The sequence below is a fragment of the Schistocerca americana genome, chromosome 3 (assembly GCF_021461395.2).
Source record: "Schistocerca americana isolate TAMUIC-IGC-003095 chromosome 3, iqSchAmer2.1, whole genome shotgun sequence".
NCBI classification, from domain to species: domain Eukaryota; kingdom Metazoa; phylum Arthropoda; class Insecta; order Orthoptera; family Acrididae; genus Schistocerca; species Schistocerca americana.
Window position 1 is genome coordinate 575,821,731 of NC_060121.1, and position 22,472 is coordinate 575,844,202.

Genomic DNA, 22,472 nt, shown 5'->3' on the forward strand with positions numbered 1-22,472 from the left:
CTCCTGCCCACGTTCTCTCCATACAGGCTGAAGCTGACTGTGTCTTTTCTTTCCTGTAATGTTATTTAAATGTTGAGCACTTGCCTGCGAAAGGTCCAGGTTTCGAGTAAAAAAAAATGGCAAGGTGACCACTCGTGATAAGCGGGAAATCCGGATTCGAGTCCCAGTCCGGCACAAATTTTCATTGTCGTCATTCCATTATACAGCTGATGCTTTTCCGTACATTTCATGTAACTCATAACGACTCTAGTCGCCGCAGTGCTATTCCTTCGAACATGCATACGTGTCCGAAGGAACTTTTACATCGTACTTCTGAACAGCACGGGCACTGCAATATCGTGATTACCTGTTTAGCGTAAAATATCAAACACTACAAGAATCACAGTTACTGCAGTGTCTGTATTTAACAATGTCTGAAATGTATTCTCAAACAACAAATACGATTATACTTCAACTGTACCATCTACTAAAACACATGAAAATTTTTGCCGGACCAGGACACGAACCCGGATATTCCGCCCAGCCCGATCGGTCGCCTGAACCACTTTGGCTATCCGAACACGCCATCAGGGCCGATCCAAACTTTCGTATGTTCTACTGACCCGTCAGCTACTGTTCGCACATTGATTCCCGCACAGAGAGACACAATGTTTTCACCTGTAAGTTTGCCTTTCTTTTAGCATGAAATACAGTTATTGCTGAGTCTACATTTTACATCGTCTGTGTACAGACAGATAATAACTGTAAAGCGAGTTAGACGTAAAATACAGAAATGAAGAGATAAACTTCTTACAAAGAGTAAATTAATCTTTATTTCCTGTCAACAGCATTTACTTGGATTTAAAACTGAACACCTTGTCATAATAATGCTTACCATTTACTTGAGCCCGCCTGGTGTGGCCGAGCGGTTCTAGGCGCTACAGTCTGGAACCGCGTGACCGCTACGGTCGCAGGTTCGAATCCTGCCTCGGTCATGGATGTATGTGATATCCTTAGGTTTGTTAGGTTTAAGTAGTTCTAAGTTCTAGGCGACTGATGACCTCAGAAGTTAAGTCGGATAGTGCTCAGAGCCATTTGAACCATTTGAAAACTGTAACATGACTAGTACAGATCGCTTCACATTCTGTATGAGTTTAATTACATTTATTTCATAATAAAAGTCTGCAGTACAAACTGTTGAGAGATGATTGAATGCTTCTTAAGTAGTGAAGCGGATTCCGAGACAACCTGTGTTTTCTGTGGCTCTGAGCACTATGGGACTTAACATCTGTGGCCATCAATCCCCTAGAACTTAGTACTTAAACCTAAGGACATCACACATCCATGCCCGAGGCAGGATTCGAACCTGCGACCGTAGCGGTCACGCGGTTCTAGACTGAAGGGCCTAGAACCGCACGACCACACCGGCCGGCCCTGTGTTTTCTGTCGAGCAGCGGCAGAGGGGCTTCTCGCCATACTATGAAACAGTGGTTTCCCAGCTTTGAACACTTACGAATGCACACACGCAATGGCGGCAAGGCCCCCAAGTGGTCACCTGAGATTTGGCAAATATGTATTCAGCTCGGGTGTCAACAAGAATCCCGCGGTTTTCATTTCCCATCAAACGTGAGGAATTTCGCACTACCTCAAGAGAATAAATGCTTGGTAATTGTGAAATCGACGAACACTTATGAACCCTGGTTCCTACACCTCCATTCGTGATTAGGATGAGGATGATGATGTTTGATTTGTGGGGTGATCAACTGCGCGGTCATCAGCGACCGTACGAAGTCTCAATTTTTACACAGTCTAATTCTTTATTTAGTTCAGTCGAGCAACTGTCAGGATTAATGATTATGATAACGTAATGTTGAGGACAACACAAACACTCAGTCCCCGGGCAGAGAAAATCCCAACCTGGTCACCATAATCCACATTCAAAAATATATGGTTAGAAATATACTAAGGTACTTTTACAGTGTCAGGCTCTTTCCCGCTGTCCGCAGTAGACAGTGGAGTGTTGCCTAACACTTCAAGCTGTTAATTATGGTGACAAATACGGAGCGCTCGCACCTTTTGATTCAAAGCTAAAATCAGTTACTAATGCGGATTAAAAATTTTTCCATTCCATTTTCGCGTTGTGGTACAAGAACCTTCTATCGCTATTATTAAAAAAAACAGTCGTAAGTTGGAGAATGTTCTTTATTAACTTAAGAACGACGCTTTCCGTCCGCATAACCTGATGATGCTCTGTCGGGGCAAAATGTCCTTCTTACTTTAATAATTCGTTCTACAATTTACGACTATTTTTTGAATAGTGTATAATGCAGATTAGTTTCGAAGCCACTTCACGTCATCCACCACTCCAAAGTTCCAAGTGTACTGTAAAAAATGCAAAGAACGTATTTACATTATCCCCAGAGCAAATTCGCTCAAAGCTATTGGCACTCATCACTTTTCGTTCCATTTTCCCCTGTTTTCTATACCAGTATGGTATTATTAATAAAGCAGTTCTGGTTCTGTTTATGTTTATAATCTTATAACAGTGTATATAGGTTTTGTAATTCTATCGGCGAAATTTCACTGACAGGGTCTGTAATTGTACACTATGCCACACAATAAAAAGGTTACTTTTTTGAAACCCTTAACAGTCTCCCACTGCGACGCAGAGGTTCCAAATCTAACTGAAAAGTGCCTGCGACCTCCCTCTGTAAAGATGCAACACCGTGGTGCCGCGCAACGTTATTCTCGGGCTCGGCGACGCTTCCAGCAACAACGTGTCGACACATGAGAGAGAAGGCTACAGCTCAGAAGTTCTTGTGAGCTACAAGGTGGATTAATAATGTCGTATTGGCACCAAATTTCTCCAAAACTCTGTCCATCACCACCCTGGACGTGTCACATGCCTTCGTTTGGCACCTCTGCGATGGAGGTTAGGACCGCTACTTATATCACTGAAATCACTCGGTTTTCGTATAGGCGGCCGAGAAAAACATTTCAGGTACAACGTCCCTCAGAGTCGACTGGTAAAAGCTTCAGAATGTGGGATAACCGGTGTAAATGAAACCACCCCTTCTCTTGGGGTATTGATTACAACACATTTCGCGGTCAAAACGACAATTCGCAATGCAGCGAGCAACAGGAAGACTTTGTCGACATCCTTTGATACTGCTGACACCCCCACAGGATTCATCACCTCTCTGCAGTCTTTGCAGACTGTAATCCCATTCAACGTGACCTCACCCCTTCCGAATGTAGCATGTTCTGGTTCAGTTAATGGAACCACAAGGTATTGTTCATAATCTTTCGACGGAAGTTGAACATTACCAGGGAAAAAGCTTGATTAAGTATTTTTAGAGCTCCTGCTTACCAATCTCCTGTGGAATTATATCAAGGATGGGCGGGGAGAGGGTACGCGGTGGAGGTTGCGACAGTAACATGTGTGAATAAAATGGCAAAATGCCCCAGTAACACCTCCCCCCCCCCCAACCCCCTGCCCCTCAATTCGGCTTCGGCTACATCCTAGATACCTCTCGAACAGCTTTGTCGGAAACTTTCATGATGTTCCTAAACGGAGACATCCACCATTTCCCGCACTCTGGTGGGATAGCCAGCCTACTGCACATTAACAGATGCTGGTCACATGCTAAATCATAGGAGTGTCGAAAGGGTTGCCTGTCTGGCTGGCCGGTGGGATCGGTAGACGGGTGTCTCCATACTGTGAGTTTTTAAAGTGTCCAACAAAGGTGCGTGGCTGGCGCCAATGGTGTCTCAAAACAGACGGTCTTAAAGAGATCCTTTACCATTCATTCACGTGCGTGTCAATGTTGACCCCCCCCCCCCCTCCCCCCTCCCAAACGCCTTATGAAGGAGCTGAAAAGGAGAGATGTAGATGAGTAAATGCGCTTTTCTGCTTTGGATCACGTTCACATTTCGTCGAATGGTTTTGAGCGGGCCCTAGTGGTTCCAAGCATTACACTAGAGCCAGAATTCCGGTACACTACCCTCCAAACGGGTGGGATCATGTCCAATGAAGTTACAGGCCCACAGTGCCCTTATAGAACAGTTGAATCGTTCGGCAGATGCCATCCAAGATTGTTAAGAATGTCGCCATGTTGTCGATTACACTGGGAATTCGTTTCCTTCGACGAAATGTGTGGAATCAATGCACCAAAGGAATGGGTCTTTCCACCTTAAACCTTGTCGTATTGATTCTGAAGGGAGGTATGAATATTTTCACAGCCACGCGTAAGAAAACAGTACGTCGCGGCTCTGACTTCCGTAGCAGAGGTGTATAAAAAAGGGCTGAGTTGTAGGTGGGGGAGAGGGGGGTGGACGGTGACAACCTTCTCATTGTGGGAGACGTCCACGGTGACATTGGGCAGAACTGTGAAATATGGTGCCGATGCGACACCATTAACCCACCTTAAAGTTCGTAACAACTTGTAATGTCAAACCATTTTTCACATGTATCGACACCTTGCTGTCTGAAGCGTCGCCGAGCCCGAGGACGACGCTGGAGAGCGCCACGCTTTTGCATCAATACAGAGGAAGGTTTTAAGCATATTTGAAGCAAATTTCAAATTTACGCGTCGCAATGGGAGGCAATTAGGGAGTTTCAAAATATATGAGTCTTTATTTATGTTTCACAGTGGACTAACAAGCGGAACTGGGCTGGCGATCATCGCTAGCATGTCTCCAAAGTTTGCTGTTCTTCCATTCTAGGGGGTTACGTCTTCTGTTTGTGGTATATCCGGATAGCATGTTCAGTAATTCTTCATATTACAAACAATCCAAAAATAAATACAAAACTCAACAAGTCAATACCAACTTGACATGTACAGTCGTGGACAAAACGAGCGAGACCCCTCCCCTTTTCGTTATGCTGATCCACACAGCTTTAAAGTCTGCTCCACAGCATAACAGGCAAGGAGACGAAGTGCTACCAACATACTATGCACAGGCGTGAAATTGACAAACTTTCCAAACTTTGTCAGACTGTTTTCAATCATGCGTATGACTATATTAATGCTGATTAGTGTGTTAAATACAACACGTAAATATAAGATGTAAATGAAAGAAGAAACGCTAATTAATGAACTGTACTAATAAAAATGAATTTTGAGCTTATCGAGATAACATAACTGATATAGTAAGAGAAAGTACCCCAGATCGTTACGAATTAGCAAAACATTATGCGCATTCGGCTGCGAAACTGTCTGTGTCAACGTTCAGACCAGTCATACTGGATTACCGTTGCTGACCTACCATGAAAGTGTGCAAAGTTAGCAATGCGTGAAGATTCATAACGAAATTCACTTGAAAATCATTCAGTGCCACACATAAGTTAAATCAGTTATTGACAGAAGCGGAAAAAGTCATCAGTAACAAGTATGGAATTCTACAAGATCTTCATATTTACATTCACAGGGCGCCGGTACAGAATAAAGGTAGTAATAAAAAGCATAGGGGCGCGAGAATTTCTTAAAATTGCTTTACTGATAGTTTATCTGCCTCCATCGAGATTAGAACCAAAAACAAAGCAGATTTCCCTTGCAGTAGCAAACACCTTTCACTACGCCAACAGACAACCCAGGCAAACAGCCCTTTATTATTACCCCAGACTTGAATAATCCGGCAATTTCGCAATGAAAATTTCAAAATGATCTTCAGTTTCTGTTGGATAGAGCTTTCTGGACTCAAAACAAGAATTTTCTTCCTTTATGTCACCGCTTATGTGACAATCATTCGGGATGTTTACCGAAATTAAGTGAGTAAATTTAGTAGGATAATTCTGCACCACCCCAAGAAATAAACGGCTACATAGCTGCCAGACGTATTCTACAATGTTTCGAATTCTCCATTAGACTCGCCACAGCCCGAAAACGTTCATTAGTCGAAGTGTTTCTTAAGCTACCTAGCAATGGGAATGCTCGCACTTCTAAAACGCGGTGGCATTAATACTGGGATCTGAATTACCACGTGTATAGGAAAATGGATTTTATTTGCATTCCTGTAAACGTGATTTGGATCGAAAGCATATGTACGAGTAATATGCTGATGTATCGACTGCAACTAGAACATTTCCAATGAAGAGTAGGGGGAATTATTTATGCTGCCCTCATCTTCAGTAACTGTCGTAGCTATTTTAGTTGTTAGGATTTCGTCGCCTAAATCGGTAAACATGGAACCCTACTAGTCTCACTTTCTTCACCGTCTATCTGTCTACCCAGCCCTTAAAACCCGTTTTGCTAATTCACAACGATCTGGCGTACTTTGTCTTACTAAAACAATTATGTTCTCTCGATAAGCTCAAATTCATTTTTATTAGTGCAGTTCATACTAATTAGCGTTTCTTCTTTCATTTATATCTTATATTTACGTGTTGTGTTTAACACACTAATCAGCATTAATATAGTCACACACATGATTGAAAACAGTCTGAGAAAATTTGGATAGTTTGTCAATTTCACGCCTGTGCATAGTACGTTGGTAGCACTTCGTCGCCTTGCCTGTTATGCTGTGTAGCCGACTTTAAAGCTGTGAGGATCAGCATAACGAAAAGGCGAGGGGTCTCGCTCGTTTTGTCCACGACTGTACCGGTCTCCCACTCAATGAGCAACAATTTTGAAATAAACACAGAAAGAAGACACTCTCCTTTAGAAATGGCAGCTATTTTCCGGTTCCATTTTAAACTGGCAGATGCAACTTATAAAGGAAAAATTAAAGTAAACGCACTATTGTACCACTACAAATTAAACATTGGTCGCAAGTGGAGACAGTCAATTCCGAAATAAGCTTATCAGTTCTCTAGAATATTCTCAAGTTTGACTCTCACTCGAGAATATACACAACCTGACACACACACAAAAAAAAGAAAACACTCATAAAACTTGGTGTAATGTCAATGTAATCTCGTACACTTGCAAACATTCGGCAAGCATGTAGAGTACTAACTCCGTATGGCAGATAGAACTGGAACCCGAGTCGAATAGTGTTGTTCGTGTTTAATGTTCTTACCAGGTATAGTGAACAGCGTCACACGTTGCGTGATGGCGCAGAAATGCCACTTATACACGTGAGACAGCGTTACCAGTGTCTGACAGAGCTCCCAAGGATCCATATTTGGGGTGTCCAAAAGGCCGGCTGGTCGAACTGTGCAATACCAAAATTTTTGGACCTTTCAGATACGACAGTGGTCCGATGTAGGGGTTTATAGGAACATAAGGGAAGAGATACTTGTCAACGAGGTACTGGCCGACCACGTCTGTCCACGACAAGGGATGATAACCGTGTTGAGCAGCAGGCGCGCCGCAGCCCCTTCACATCTGCCGCTGCCATCCAGTATTGTTGTAACCGACTCACTGACAAACGTTGTATCATCAAGCACCATTGTCCAAAGACTAGTAGCAGCAGGACAAGGGAAGTACTGCTCCATGTGTTGGCTGTCGCTAACACCACAACATAAATGGCCGCATTCGAAGTGGTGCCTTGAACGGAAGGCTTGTGTGCTACTGGTAACTGGCGTCGCATTGTGTTCAGCAATGAATCGTAGTTCTCCACTACCCCTGATGACCATCGTCAGCAAGTATTGCGGCAACCTGGGGAAAGGCCGAATGCCTCCAGTGTTTTGGAGAGGTAGAGCTATGTTACTTCTGGCGTCACAGTGTTGGAAGCTATCAGGTATGACTTCGGATCACAGCTGGCAGTTACTGTGGGACTCGACTTCACAGACATCCTGAGTCCTCAGGTGTTACCTCTCAATTACCAGTATCGTGGTGCCACTTTTCGGCAGGACAATAGTCGCCCACACATAACACGAGTTTCTATGAACTGTACGCGTGATGTTGAGGTGCTCCAGTCGACAGAAAGATCCCCAGGTCCGTCCAAGATAGAACATTTGTGGGCCCAACTCAAATGTCAACTCTGCACCAGAGCCAGTAAACAGTATAGCAAGGAACAGTTACAACAGTTCTGGACCAGACTGCCTCACGAGAGGGTACAAAGCTTCATGACCACTTTCCCTGACACATTGGTGCATGGATCCAGGTCGCAGCGGGTGAAACATCATATTGTATGCATATACCAATGCGACAGGTGCTGGAAGTAGCGGTCCTAACTTCCGTCACAGAGGTGTCAAACGAAGGGATGTGTCACGTCCGTGGTGGTGTTAGACAGAATTTTGGTGAAATTTGGTGTCAATATGACATTATTAATCCACCTTGTAGCTCACAAGAACTTCTGAGCTCTAGCCTTCTCTCGCATATTTACAGAGGGATGTCGTAGGCACCTTTGATTTAGATTTGGAATTTCTGCGTCGCAGTGGGAGACTATTAAGGGGTTTCAAAAAACTAATATTTTAATTGTGTGGCGTAGTGTACAATGAAAGACGCTGTCAGTAAAATATCGCCGATAGGATTACAAAACTTCTATACACTAAGATCATAAACATAAAAAAACCAGAACTGTTTTTTTTTTTTTTTTTCGTATCGAGCGAGGTGGCGCAGTGGTCAGACACTGGACTCGCATTCGGGGTTCCATCCCGCGTCCGGCCATCCTGATTTAGGTTTTCCGTGATTTTCCTAAATCGCTCCAGGCAAATGCCGGGATGGTTCCTTTGAAAGGGCACTGCCGACTTCCTTCCCCGTCCTTCCCTTATCCGATGAGACCGATGACCTCGATGTCTGGTCTTCTTCCCCAAAGAACCCAACCAACTTCACATTTTGTACAGTATACTTGGGACTTTGGTAGGGTGGATGACAATGACATGAACTGGTTTTGAAACTAATCTGCATTATACACTATTGAAAAACAGTCGTAAAAAGTAGAAAGAATTGTCAACGTAAGATGGACATTTCGCCCCCACAGGGCATAATCAGGTTATCCGGACGAAATGCGTCGTTCTCAAGTTAATAAAGAACATTCTCCAACCCTCGACTGTTTTTTAATAATAGCAATAGAAGGTTGCTGTACCACAACGCGAAGATGGAATAGAATAATTTTTAATCTGCATTAGTAACTGATTTTAGCTTTGAATCAAAAGGTGCGAGCGCTCCGTATTTGTCACCATATTTAACAACCTGAAGTTAATGTCTGCCTACTGCGGACAGCGGGAAAGAGACTGAAAAAGTACGTTAGTGTATTCCTAACCATATATTTTTAAACGTGGATCCCGACACGGGATTTTCTCTGCCCGGGGACTGAGTGCTGTCCTCGACATTACATTACCACCATCACCATTCATGAGAGTGGGTCGATTGAACTGTGTAAAGAATTAGTGTAAGAATTGGGACTTTGTACGGTCGCTGATGACCGCGCAGTTGAGCACCCCACAAAACAAACATCAACGTCATCATCCTAATCACGAATGGAGGTGTAGGAACCCGGGTTCATAAGTGTACGTCGATTTCACAATTACCGAACCTTCATTCTCTTGAGGTAGTACGAAATTCCTCACGTTTAATGGAAAGTGAAAACCGCGGGATTCTTGCTGACACCCGAGCTGAATACATATTTGCCAAATCTCAGGTGACCACTTGGGGGCTTTGGCGCCCTTGCGTGTATGCATTCGCGTGGTACTTACCCAGGTGGTTGGTGAGGACGAAGGGACTGCGGCCTCATAGAATGCGTCACCTGTGAACCTAGAGTTTGATGAACTCCGTCGTATCTTGCCGAAGCTTAGGGTTGCTGGTTAGATTCCAGGACGGAGCACTCCGCGCCACGCCGTAACCGCTTGTTAATAACGCAGCGAGCGAATTCACGAGGAGAAGTGCGCGCCGCCGCCGCGGTGAGTCACGGGAAATGTACTGAATGGAAGAACACGCCGCCAGCGCGCCACTGAACACGAGCCATCGCCGTATCAGTGGCCACTGGAATCTACACGCTACGACACCGCCGATTCGCAGCCGCGAGGTAGTGAGCGAGTTAAAACACATTGTATTATTCTATTTGTTTAAAGGATCTTATGTCTCAGTAAATGACATTTACTGAAACCACCAATGTTTCACTCACCCCTCAGTCTCTGAGCCAAGGAAAGAGCCCATTCCACCGCCCACAAAGTGTCGTTTTCCCTCCCGCCAACCCTGGTAAATGACTTGTGTTCCCCTCTGCCACTACGCTCAATATCTAGTGTCACTGAACCCCGACTCGCTACAAAGAACAACCCTGTCACTGAACTCTTCACAGTAACACACTCTCTGCCCAATCTTCCTACTCATAACGAATCCTGCTCCCGTTTTACCATTTTCTGCAGCTACTGAATTACGTCTGCCTAGAAATCTCTGTTTTCCTTCCGTTTCACTTTACTGACCCCACTATATCTAGACCGAGCCTAGGCATTTCCCTTCTCAGATTTTCTCGCTTCTCTGACCCGTTCAGACTTCTGACGTTCCACTCCCCGACACGTAGAACGTTATCTTGTCGTTGTTTATTCAGTCTTTTCTCATGGTCTACTCCCTCTTCGCAGTCCCGTCCTGATGATGCGAATGGGGGACTACGCCGGAATCTTTCGCCAACAAGCCACATGTCCTGTGGATACACATTGTCTCTTTAATGCAGTGTTTTCCATTGTCTTCTGAATCCTCATGCCTTTGATAACTGCTGATTCTTTCCCATTTAGGGGCAGTCCTCCCTCCCCCCCCCCCCCCCCCAAGTACAAGTGAGTGCCCTGAACCTCTGTCCACTCCTCCGCTCTCTTTGTTGAAAAGGTCGTTGGCTGAATGAGGGTGACTTCTTACGTCGGAAGTCTTCGGCCGCTATTACCGGTGATTTTTATTCAAAATTTAAGCGGTGTTGGTATTCGAATCCGGGAGCGAGGACGTTTCCATTTCTAATTAAAGACGCTATCCCTAGAGCACGGATGCAAGGAATGGTAATTATGAGAGGAATATCAGCAAAGGTAAAACAAGGGCTGATGACGGTATGAGAGTAAGAAATGAGACGCGAAAGCTTGTAGGTGAATTTTGTTAGTTCGGCAGCAAAATAGCAGGCATTGGCTGAAGTAGAGAGGATATAAAGAGCAGACTGGCAGTAGCAAGGAAAGAATTTCTAAAAAGTAGAAATTTGTTAACACAGAATATAAATTCAAAGTTCGGAACTCTTTTATGAAGGTCATTGTTTGAAGAGTATTCTAGTATGGAATTGAAACGTGGACGATAAACATTTCAGACAATAATTAAATACAAGATACTGGCGAAAGCTAAAGATTACGTGATGTAGCGAATATCTGACGAAAAGTTAGTAAATACAATGGGACAGAAAGAAAATTTTATGGCACAACTCGCCTAAGAGAGGGGATCGGTTAATAGGGCACATTCTGAGCTTTTGTCACCCTTCGTGACAAGCAGCTTCTAATTAAATTACGCTCCTATGGAGTATCGTATCAGTTGTGTGACTGCATTCCTGATTTGCTGTCAGAAAGGTCACAGTTCACAATAACTGACTGAAAGTCTTCGAGTAAAACAGAAGTAAAGTCTCGCGTCCCCAACGGAAGTGTTATAGACCCCCTGCTGTTCCTGATATACGGTTTAGGAGACAATCTGAGCAGTACTCTTAAATTGTTTGCAGATGATGCAGTCATTTACTGTCCTGAGAAATCATCAGATGATTAAAACAAATTGCAAAATGATTTAGATAAGATGTCTGTATGGTTTAAAATGTGGCAATTGACTGTAAATCTTGAAACGTGTGACGTCATCTACATAAGCAATAAAAAGAATCCGCTAAATTTCAGTTACGCGATAAATCACGCAAATCTAAAGGCTGTAAACTCAGCTAAATGCTTAAAGATCACTACTACGTATAACTTAAATTGGAACATTCACATAGGTAATGTTGGGGGGAAGGCAAATCAAAGACTGCTGTTTAGGGTGGAACACCTACAAAATGTTACAGGTCTAGTAAAGAGATTGCTTAGACTACGTTTGTCCACCTCTTCTGGAGTACTTCTGTGCTTTGTGGGATCTGCATCAGGTAGGAGTAACGGAGGACATCGGAAAAATTCAAAGAAGGCAAGTCTTTTGTAATATCACGAAATAGGGAAGAGAGTGCCACAGATATGAGACACCAATTGGTCTGGTAGTCATTAAAACAAAGGCGTTTTTTTGCTGTGGCAGGACCTTCTCATGAGATTTCAATCACCAGCTTTCTCCTTTATTATATGACATCCCGTCTTTTAGCGGTGTTTTGTTCTGATGGACAACGAATGTTGGGTACAAAGGTTTTCCGCTCTAATGTTCACCTGAAGATATGGCTTTTAGTGCCACGAAACCGTAGTGATCCAATAATAGAGGACTAAATACAGCTGAAGCTGTATACCCAAGATGATTTCCCTTCAGAGTATGAAAATAGTTTGCTGGGGCGCCCACATATACACGAAGAAATGAGCACCATAATAAAATAAGGGAAATCAGAGCTCACAAGGAAAGATTTAAGTGTTCTTTTTCCTCACGCGCTGTTCGAGAGCGAAACGGTAGAGAAGTAAGTTGAAGGTGGTTCGATGAATACTCTGGCAGGCATTTAACTGTGAATTGTAGAGTAATCATGTAGCTGTATATGTAGATGTACATGAAGTAATCACCAGTTTGCAAATGGAGGGATGTATGGTAAGGCACGCTGTAAGTAGGTTTATATGGATGTAGTTTGCAGAAGTTTTTGGGAAATGAGAGGCTTGAATGAGATACATTAGTGTGTAGAGCCACATCAGACCACTCTTGAAATTCAGAATAATGCAACAAAATATAGGTGCAGACCGTGCGTACGATTGTGTGTGTGTGTTGTGCTCGCGCGCGCCTGTGTGTGTGTGTGTGTGTGTGTGTGTGTGTGTGTGTGTGTGTGTGCGTGTGTGTTTGTATGCACTTATCCTTGCTAGTGTTAAGAAATTGTATTGATGGACGTGATGAGTTGAATGAGACGCTGCACGTATGCGCAGTGGGTGGAGCTCGAAGGTCGGAGGTCGCAGGCGGTATCCGTGTGTCGGCTGCACCGGCACGAGGACTGCGCAGAGCCGTGGCGACGGTTCAGCCGCTTCCGCCCTTAACGCACAGCGCACGATTCATCCCCTTCCCCTACCTCCCCTCCGCTCGACGCAGTCAGCAGCCGAGCATTCAGGTCGCGGTGCGCCTGACTCAGCCCACCCGGCCGTCACCCTCATTAAAATTCGCTGAGCCTTCTGCCGCGTACTTCTAGCTGAGTCAGATTTTATTCTCAGAGGACGCCCCCGCCTCGACTCAATCAGTCGTCTGCGGAATCTCACCAGGGCAGGCCGCCCCGACTTCCTGTTGCTTCTCGCACCAGTTCAGTTGTTTTGCTCGGTTACAACGATCGATTTTTCCCTACCCTACTGGTGTCTAACGAGAACTATAGGAACTTTACTACTTTATTGGTACATTATAAGGATACCCATTTTAGTCCAAATGCCGGGATGGTTCCTTCGAAAGGGCACAACCGACGAGACCGATGACCTCGCTGTCTGGTCTCATCCCCCAAAACGGCCCAAACCATTTTAGTCTTTAAACGTTTTTAATATTACACTGTGACATACAAACTGTAACGTGTAACAAAACATGCAACGAAGACATTTCCGACAGGTCCGGAAACTTTATTTTTAATTTAATGGATGACATTTTTAAGTGTAATCAGCGTTTCCTATCTTGTACACCACTTGGAAACACGAATATGGACGTAAGTGGCTTGAAGGCCATTGATACAACTCCAAGAAAGACACTAATATTGTAACTGGTTTCACAACAAGTGCGTGAACTTCACGGCAGAGTACTTCGCTTGCGCGTCGTATACTGTCAACTAGGCAGCTCGGTGTCCCGCCCTAGTGAACTCAACTACCGCCTGAAAATTTCTTAACAGCCTAAACTGATCAGTTGTGGAAAATAAATTATAAATACAGTCGAAGACGGAAAATATTGTTATTTGAAAAGTAATTTTCTCAGTTATGCTGCAGGTAGTAACGATAAATTCTGAAGTTTTATCATTGATCACCAGTTGGCCTTCCCGCCCGCCATCCCCTTTCCCTTGTGTTCTGTCCTTCCCAAGCTAACAAACTTCATAACTTAACAAAATTGTGCAGACATTATAGGACAATAAATAAGTATTCGTACAGTGATCTTACCTCCGATAAATTCCTCAGACACTCCACCTAATTGAGGCTGGGTACCGTGCAACAGTCCCTATAAAGAGAAAAGTAAAATGTTGAGATATAAAACGATTTTTCACAAAATTATAACAATTATTTAAAAACCGCATAAGAACGAGAAAGATGGACAAAAGCTAAGTAAATTGTTTATTACTTCAAAAGTAATTTCCATAAGTGTTCATACATTAATCCTACTGTGGGACAAGAAGGTCATTGGTTGGTTGGTTAGTTTGGGGGAGGGAACCAAACAGCGATGTCATTGGTCTCATCAAATGAGGGGAGGATAGGGAGCCTTCCAAAGGAACCATCCCGGCATTCGCCTGAAGCGATTTAGGGAAATCACGGAAAACCTAAATCAGGATGGTCGGACCTTGGTTTGAACCGTTGCCCTCCCACATGCAAGTTCAGTTTGCTAACCACTGCGCCACCTCAGTTGGTGAAGATCATATGGTTTGTGGTTGCCCATGGAATCATGACGGTGTTCAGGGATGCACATCTTCTCCCGAGGCAAATCGACGCTCACGGATGTCTCTCTCTTCATGGCCCCAGAAATACGGAAATCGCATGCAGAGACATCGGGACGGCACTGAAGACAAGTAAGGACTCTTCGCCAACACTTCTGCATCGTACTAGAAATAACCTTGTTAACATGTATCGTTCTATTAAAATTTTCTAGCAAAATGCAAGAGCATCACAAAGCTGTTACTGACAACAGAACGAAGCCAAAAAGAAAATAGTTAAGGATTACACACTACGTATTTAAACGATATCGAGGAATGCAAAGTCTATATGGTAATTACAAACTACACTTAACAGGGATCAGTTAACTCTGAAGTGCATTAACAGTCACAAGATTCAATAAAGAGAACGTCACCTACTGGTAATAAAACCAGTGTTCACAGTGCTTTGAGTTCAGATTTAATGTCACTTGCACATAATGACTGAACATGTGGAGCGAAAAGAATAATCGGTAGTAATCAAGTCTAGCAGAGAAGATTTAAAATCTGTGTTTAAGTGATAAACTGAGATAACGTAATACGCCACATTTGACGGAGAGATTTAGACCACGCAGAACATTATATTTCCATTAATTTACTGCATCTAGCTTCTTTAAATGTATTTTACACATTATTAAAATTTTGTAAAAAATTGTTGTGGCTTTTTCCATGTTCCAAAACATTACATACATATGAAAGTAAACTAACGAAAATAATTTATAATATTAAAAAATAACGATGGTGATTGAAATTATCTCAGAAATTATCATTTAATGTAAGGGAGGTCGTTCGTAATTAGATAGGTAATAGTAGGTATCTCACGAAAAAATGAATTTGGTATTGTTTTAAATACACTTTTAATTTCATGTCATAGATATACACTCCTGGAAATTGAAATAAGAACACCGTGAATTCATTGTCCCAGGAAGGGGAAACTTTATTGACACATTCCTGGGGTCAGATACATCAAATGATCACACTGACAGAACCACAGGCACATAGACACAGGCAACAGAGCATGCACAATGTCGCCACTAGTACAGTGTATATCCACCTTTCGCAGCAATGCAGGCTGCTATTCTCCCATGGAGACGATCGTAGAGATGCTGGATGTAGTCCTGTGGAACGGCTTGCCATGCCATTTCCACCTGGCGCCTCAGTTGGACCAGCGTTCGTGCTGGACGTGCAGACCGCGTGAGACGACGCTTCATCCAGTCCCAAACATGCTCAATGGGGGACAGATCCGGAGATCTTGCTGGCCAGGGTAGTTGACTTACACCTTCTAGAGCACGTTGAGTGGCACGGGATTCATGCGGACGTGCATTGTCCTGTTGGAACAGCAAGTTCCCTTGCCGGTCTAGGAATGGTAGAACGATGGGTTCGATGACGGTTTGGATGTACCGTGCACTATTCAGTGTCCCCTCGACGATCACCAGTGGTGTACGGCCAGTGTAAGAGATCGCTCCCTACACCATGATGCCGGGTGTTGGCCCTGTGTGCCTCGGTCGTATGCAGTCCTGATTGTGGCGCTCACCTGCACGGCGCCAAACACGCATACGACCATCATTGGCACCAAGGCAGAAGCGACTCTCATCGCTGAAGACGACGCGTCTCCATTCGTCCCTCCATTCACGCCTGTCGCGACACCACTGGAGGCGGGCTGCACGATGTTGGGGCGTGAGCGGAAGACGGCCTAACGGTGTGCGGGACCGTAGCCCAGCTTCATGGAGATGGTTGCGAATGGTCCTCGCCGATACCCCAGGAGCAACAGTGTCCCTACTTTGCTGGGAAGTGGCGGTGCGGTCCCCTACGGCACTGCGTAGGATCCTACGGTCTTGGCGTGCATCCGTGCGTCGCTGCGGTCCGGTCCCAGGTCGACGGGCACGTGCACCTTCCGCCGACCACTGGCGACAACATCGATGTACTGTGGAGACCTCACGCCCCACGTGTTGAGCAATTCGGCGGTACGTCCACCCGGCCTCCCGCATGCCCACTATACGCCCTCGCTCAAAGTCCGTCAACTGCACATACGGTTCACGTCCACGATGTCGTGGCATGCTACCAGTGTTAAAGACTGCGATGGAGCTCCGTATACCACGGCAAACTGGCTGACACTGACGGCGGCGGTGCACAAATGCTGCGCAGCTAGCGCCATTCGACGGCCAACACCGCGGTTCCTGGTGTGTCCGCTGTGCCGTGCGTGTGATCATTGCTTGTACAGCCCTCTCGCAGTGTCCGGAGCAAGTATGGTGGGTCTGACACACCGGTGTCAATGTGTTCTTTTTTCCATTTCCAGGAGTGTATGTAATTAGCTGGTAATCAAACGAAATATATTTCCTTAACCTCTGCTCTTTCACTTTTTTTTTATTATATCTAAATGCTTTATTTGGTATAGTATGAAAAATGGAAATTCTACTTACATAATTACAGTTAGTTTTTCTTTAAAAAGAATAAATGGTGAGATCTTCCTTTCGAAGGGAACGTTGTATGTTACTGAAAGGTGAATTAAAAGCTACTTTAAGGGATAAAATAAAACAAAAGAATTATTTCATTAGATGTGACTGTACTTTTCCAGAATACTTCTATCAACAGATATTGTGTGTGTGCGTGAACAAAAAGCTAACTAATGTCCAAATGTGCTTTCCTACGTGAACTGAATTAAGATTATTCCCACAAACTGTGCAGTATCAAATTATGAATCAGGGGCGAAGTAGGCCATGATTTCAATTGCATTGGAGTGCCCGAAGAGATCACAAATGAAATTCTACACAGAACACGTAAAAACTGTCTAGGTGATAAGCTTTATTATACGAGTAATGCCGGTCTGCGCAAAAATATGGATCACTTGCATTTCAGTCACGAAACGAAACCCGTTTCGGAATATTCTGTGACACTACATCAAAATCGATGTTTTCTGGTGCCATTCACCTGTGATAGTGATGATCAGGAAATGCTAAGCTTCAAAAATCTCATGTAGTATAATATCGGTTGATTCCAACGAAGCTTTTCACATTGTAAGAAGGGCATAATCACCATTCCATCTCACCTGCGCAGTATCGTCATTTATTTTACATACTTTGCGACCAGTTACGGTACTTAGGCACTGTCAAAGTTTAAATTAGAGAGTGACTCGAATAAAAACAGCAAATCCGTAACGAAGAATCAAAAAATAGCCCCAGTAGCATTTAACTGGTGTGCATGCTCCTAATGAAACGCCGGATTAGCGTCGTGCACGTGTTGAAAAACGCTGGCACAGAACAGTAAAGTTATTGCGATGATAGCAGACTTCAAAATCTGAGCGCCTTCCGCATTCACTAACCCCGACAGGCATTTCCCCGAACAATTTTCAGAGGTTTGGACGACTCGGAGGAGCACTGCGAGGCGAGACACTTCGTACTGATGAATAGGTGGCACACACGGGGTGAGCAGGTGGTCGCGGACACTTCCAGTCCCACACTAGTTCTCCTCTGTGGGAATTCAAGCAGTTTGTAACTTGAGTCTTGCGGAGATCTACTCGAAAAGTGATAAATCATTATTCTCGAGCGCACCATAAATAACGCAAAAATCTAAGATTTTGTTTTGAGTTACCTTCGAAACGTCTTATAATGACATGTCATCACGTTGGACATAGAGCAAGAAAATGGCTGACAGGCGAAACTAAACACTAAAAAAATACTGAGGGATGAAACAAAGGTTAAATCATTCATACAACAAGCGACAGCCACGGAGCCCCAAATCAACAAATTTTGTAAATTTGATTAGTCCTGGCAGTAGTTTGCAGTAGGGTATAATTAAAGACAACACAAAAAAATGGACCTCAATATGTCTCAGTGATAAACCATCAGTTCTTAATCATAATACTGCTATAATTACCAACTCTACTTCCCGAAGAGACATCGTAGAACGTTATAATAACGGCATAAAGAAATAGACTGTGATCAACAATGTTCATACAACTACGAAGCAGTGATCTCGGATCAGTACATCAACACTTATGTGAATTGTATTGTGAACTTACATGAAATGCTATAAAATCCATGATAGAAAACAATTATCACACACGATGGATAAAGAATCGCAATGGTCCCTCGCTTAACTATACTTCTCGAATCATGTTAATTACTGTCGGCAGTCTTTAATACCAACTCTTGCAAAATCGATAACGCTATTTTCGGTCGCCAGCGCTCACAATGCAAGGTTCACCCCTTGAGGCAAGTGATGTTATTTTAAACGAAAATCATTGGCCCATCTGAAGAGTTGCGAAGGCTCTGCGTTCGTTCATAAGGATTGTCGAAGTGTAGGGAAACCAATGCAGAAATACAGACATCAGACATAAATATTGCCTATCATCGCACAAACATTACGGCGACACTGAAAACGAAAGACGCGCATAGGTCATTCAACACTTCCAGGTGGGGAGATTAGCTGCTGAAAGGTTATAGCAATAAATATTCACATCCTTTAATAACCATTTCAAACCTTTTACACTTTGACAAGTAAAGTCTCCTCTAATCGCTGTATCCATGCTGTCTAATAAACGCTCCTTATTTGCACTATAACAAATAAGTTTTAAGCCAGTCCCTGTTGCACCCTTAAAAACTTCCAGTCCTTCCCGACAGCTAGTAAAACCTGCAAACTACAAGCCCTCGAGTCTTTGACCGATTAGTGTTATTTGCGCCCAACCATAAATGAAACTGCAGAGAGTTTTGTAAGGTGGTTTACCTCTGACAGTGAGCGCTGTGCCTCTCCGTTCTCCAGTGGTCCTCGCCGAGGTCCCACCCTCGCCCTCCAGGCTGCTTAAAACTTCGCACGCCGCTGTCACCACTACACAATTACACCCACTGCCTTCCCTACTCTTTTCACTCCTATACCCCGATGAACAAATCGTGGCCTCTGCCCGCTTTTGATTAGGTGTCTCATAAACAGCCACAGCTACGAACTGTCACTGGTCACTCAGATTCCTGCTACTTCCGCTGCCTCTCTTGCTTTACCCACATGAATTTCCCTTTATAGCTGTGGCCTGGGAACCGCAACTATTACTGTAACACTTGGCAGCTGCCGACATATTTCCATTTAGGACTCGCAAAACAGAGCCGGAGTTCCCAGAACTGCTGTGGTTCCATGGTTGCACAGCAACTACAGGAGACGCAAGGCGTCTTGACAAACATTTCCAGGAACTGGTCGAATTCTGTGTGTCCAGCATTTCCAGGGCTCTCGTCACCGGGTGAGCGGCCAGCCACCCCCTCCATCGCGGTAAACCATTATCTAACCAGCTATTCTCCTCGTGGCCCAAGCAGCAGCTTTCCTATGTGCTCGCTTTGACTAAAGCATGACAAGTATCAAGCTTAACTACATCTCTAGACTGCAGTCCCACTAAATAAGCTGTCACAGAATGTGTGACAGCTTTTGCAACAATATGCTTCTTTGAACATTATCTCCTTCTGCATGGAGCAGAAGCTTTGGCTTAGGGTAAACATAAGCATCTGAGACACAGTCTGGGAAGTGTCTTCATCACCGACTATCAGTATTAAGGCAAGCAGGTAATTACTCAATCTAGTACAGAGATTGCGTTGCTGCTAAATTTTGAACAACAACTAAAGTTAAGTGGTAACTTTGTCCACAGAATGGTTTTGTTTACATGGATTCTTATACAAATCGAATTATGTCGATTTCATTCAAATCGATAGACTTGTAATTTTTTTCAGACGGTTTATTGCCAACAGAATATCACAACACAACTGGATTTCATCTTCCTTTAAAAAAATTGTAGAAGCTGTGGGCCTGTACTACAAGAATATAATTGACACAGAATTGGGATGCATTATACAATGTCTGCCCTTTTATTTTAAAAAGTTAAGAAACGCACTGCATACGAGGATTGTTCCGTAAGAAACGCAACACATTTTCTTTTCTCGGCCAGTTTTGGTTGAAAAAATTCGGAGTTTGTTGGATATTTTGGAATATTCCCACTTCATCCATTATTTTTTCATAAAGTTCAGATACTTGGCGGCGCTGTAGGTAAGCCTTCAAATGGCGTCTTTAACGGAGATGAATTCCAAGCCGACAGGTGACACTGAGTTTCTTTTAGCGCAAGAACAGAGCGTCGCAGGTATTGCTAGACGCTTGCAGGATACCTACGAAAACCTGGCAGTGAACAAAAGCACGTTCAATCGTTGAGCGAGGTGTCTGTCATCGTCGCAATATGGACGCTAAACCTGTCCGATCTCCCACGTGCTGGCCGCAGCATACAGCTGTGACTCCTGCACTGTTGAAACGTATGGACACTCTCATTCGAGGTGATAAACGGATCATAATCCAACTTCTCGCTGCATAACTGGACGTCTCTGCTGGTAGTGCTGACACATTCGTCCACCATTTGCAGTACTCAAAGGTATGTGCCCGCTGGGTTCCTCTTCGCCTAAAAAAAGACGATTAAGACCAACGGAGGACCATCCCTGATGAAGTGCTTGGGCGTTACGAGGCTGACGGAGAAAGTTTCTTTTCTCTCTCTCTCTCTTTATTTTTTTTCGAACATCATCACGGCGACGAAACATGGCGTCATCATTTAGAAATAGAAACAAAACGACAATCCATGGAGTGGAGCCATATCACCTCCATTCCAAGAAAAAGTTTAAAGCAGCACTCTCATCCGGTAAAGCGATTGGGCTTCTGGGCGGTAAAGAGGCTCTTCTGTTTCATGTACTCGCTTATAGCGCAACGATCAACTTTGAAGTGTGTTGGGCTACCCTCAAGAAATCGCAGAAACGGCTACAGGGTGTTCTTCACCACAAAAATGCAAACGATCTTCTCCTTATCCTTGACAACACAAGTTTGCGCACCCGAGAGGAGCTCACAAAATATCACTGGACTGATCTTCCTCATCCAACCAACAGCCCGGATATCGTACTTTACGACTTCTATCTGTCTGGCTCATTGAAGGATGCCCTCCACGGGAGCAGTACGTGGTTGATGGGGAGGTTATTGTTGCAACAATAACCTCCCCATCAACCACGTACTGCTCCCGTGGAGCAGACTTCTATCTGTCTGGCTCATTGAAGGATGCCCTCCACGGGAGCAGTACGTGGTTGATGGGGAGGTTATTGTTGCAACAATAACCTCCCCATCAACCACGTACTGCTCCCGTGGAGTGCATCCTTCAATGAGCCAGACAGATAGAAGGTGTTAACTCCGACGTCGACCGGTAGAGTGGTACCATGCGAGCACACAGGCCCTCTCAGTAAGATGACGTAAGGTCAATACACTGTGCAAAGATTATGTTGAAAAATAAGGTTTTCTAGGTAAAAGACTGGGGAGTAATATGGTTTACTGGAATCCTGAATAACAGCAACCTGCTTTTAGAAAAAGACGTGTTGCTTTACTTATTAAACGCCCCTCGTAATTCAAACGGGGCCGAGGTTCCTTTGCAAAATGTCAGTTAAACCGACATCCCAAAACAGCAGCCTGAGAAGCAAAAACTTAAAGAAAATGCCCAAAATGGAACTGTAGGATCATCGTTTAAAAATGTGTGAAAAAGAAGTGGCCAATTTCTTATATGAAAGTAAGTAGTATGGAATATTTTACTTGAAGAATTATCGTCTACAAACTTTGTCCAAGAACCTCGCGGTACAAGGTGCATTCAAGTTCTAAGGCCTCCGATTTTTTTTTCTCCACACTGGAAAGAGATAGAAACATGCGCATTGTTTTAAAATGAGGCCGCGTTCATTGTCAATACGTCCCAGAGATGGCAGCACCATACAGCAGATGGAATTTTACCGCCAGCGGCGAGAATGAGAACTGTTTTAAATACTTAAAATGGCGATGTTTCCCTTACTTGAACAGCGTGCAATCAT

The 22,472-nt window shown here is 44.0% G+C and overlaps 1 long non-coding RNA gene across 1 annotated transcript in view; it reads right to left on the reverse strand.

The window, feature by feature from the left end:
- Positions 1-22,472, reverse strand: part of LOC124607125 — a 502,395-nt gene that overhangs the window by 234,294 nt on the left and 245,629 nt on the right. The window contains exon 2 of the long non-coding RNA XR_006978778.1: positions 14,102-14,159. This is a non-coding gene — a long non-coding RNA (uncharacterized LOC124607125). The remainder of the gene's footprint in view (positions 1-14,101; positions 14,160-22,472) is intronic.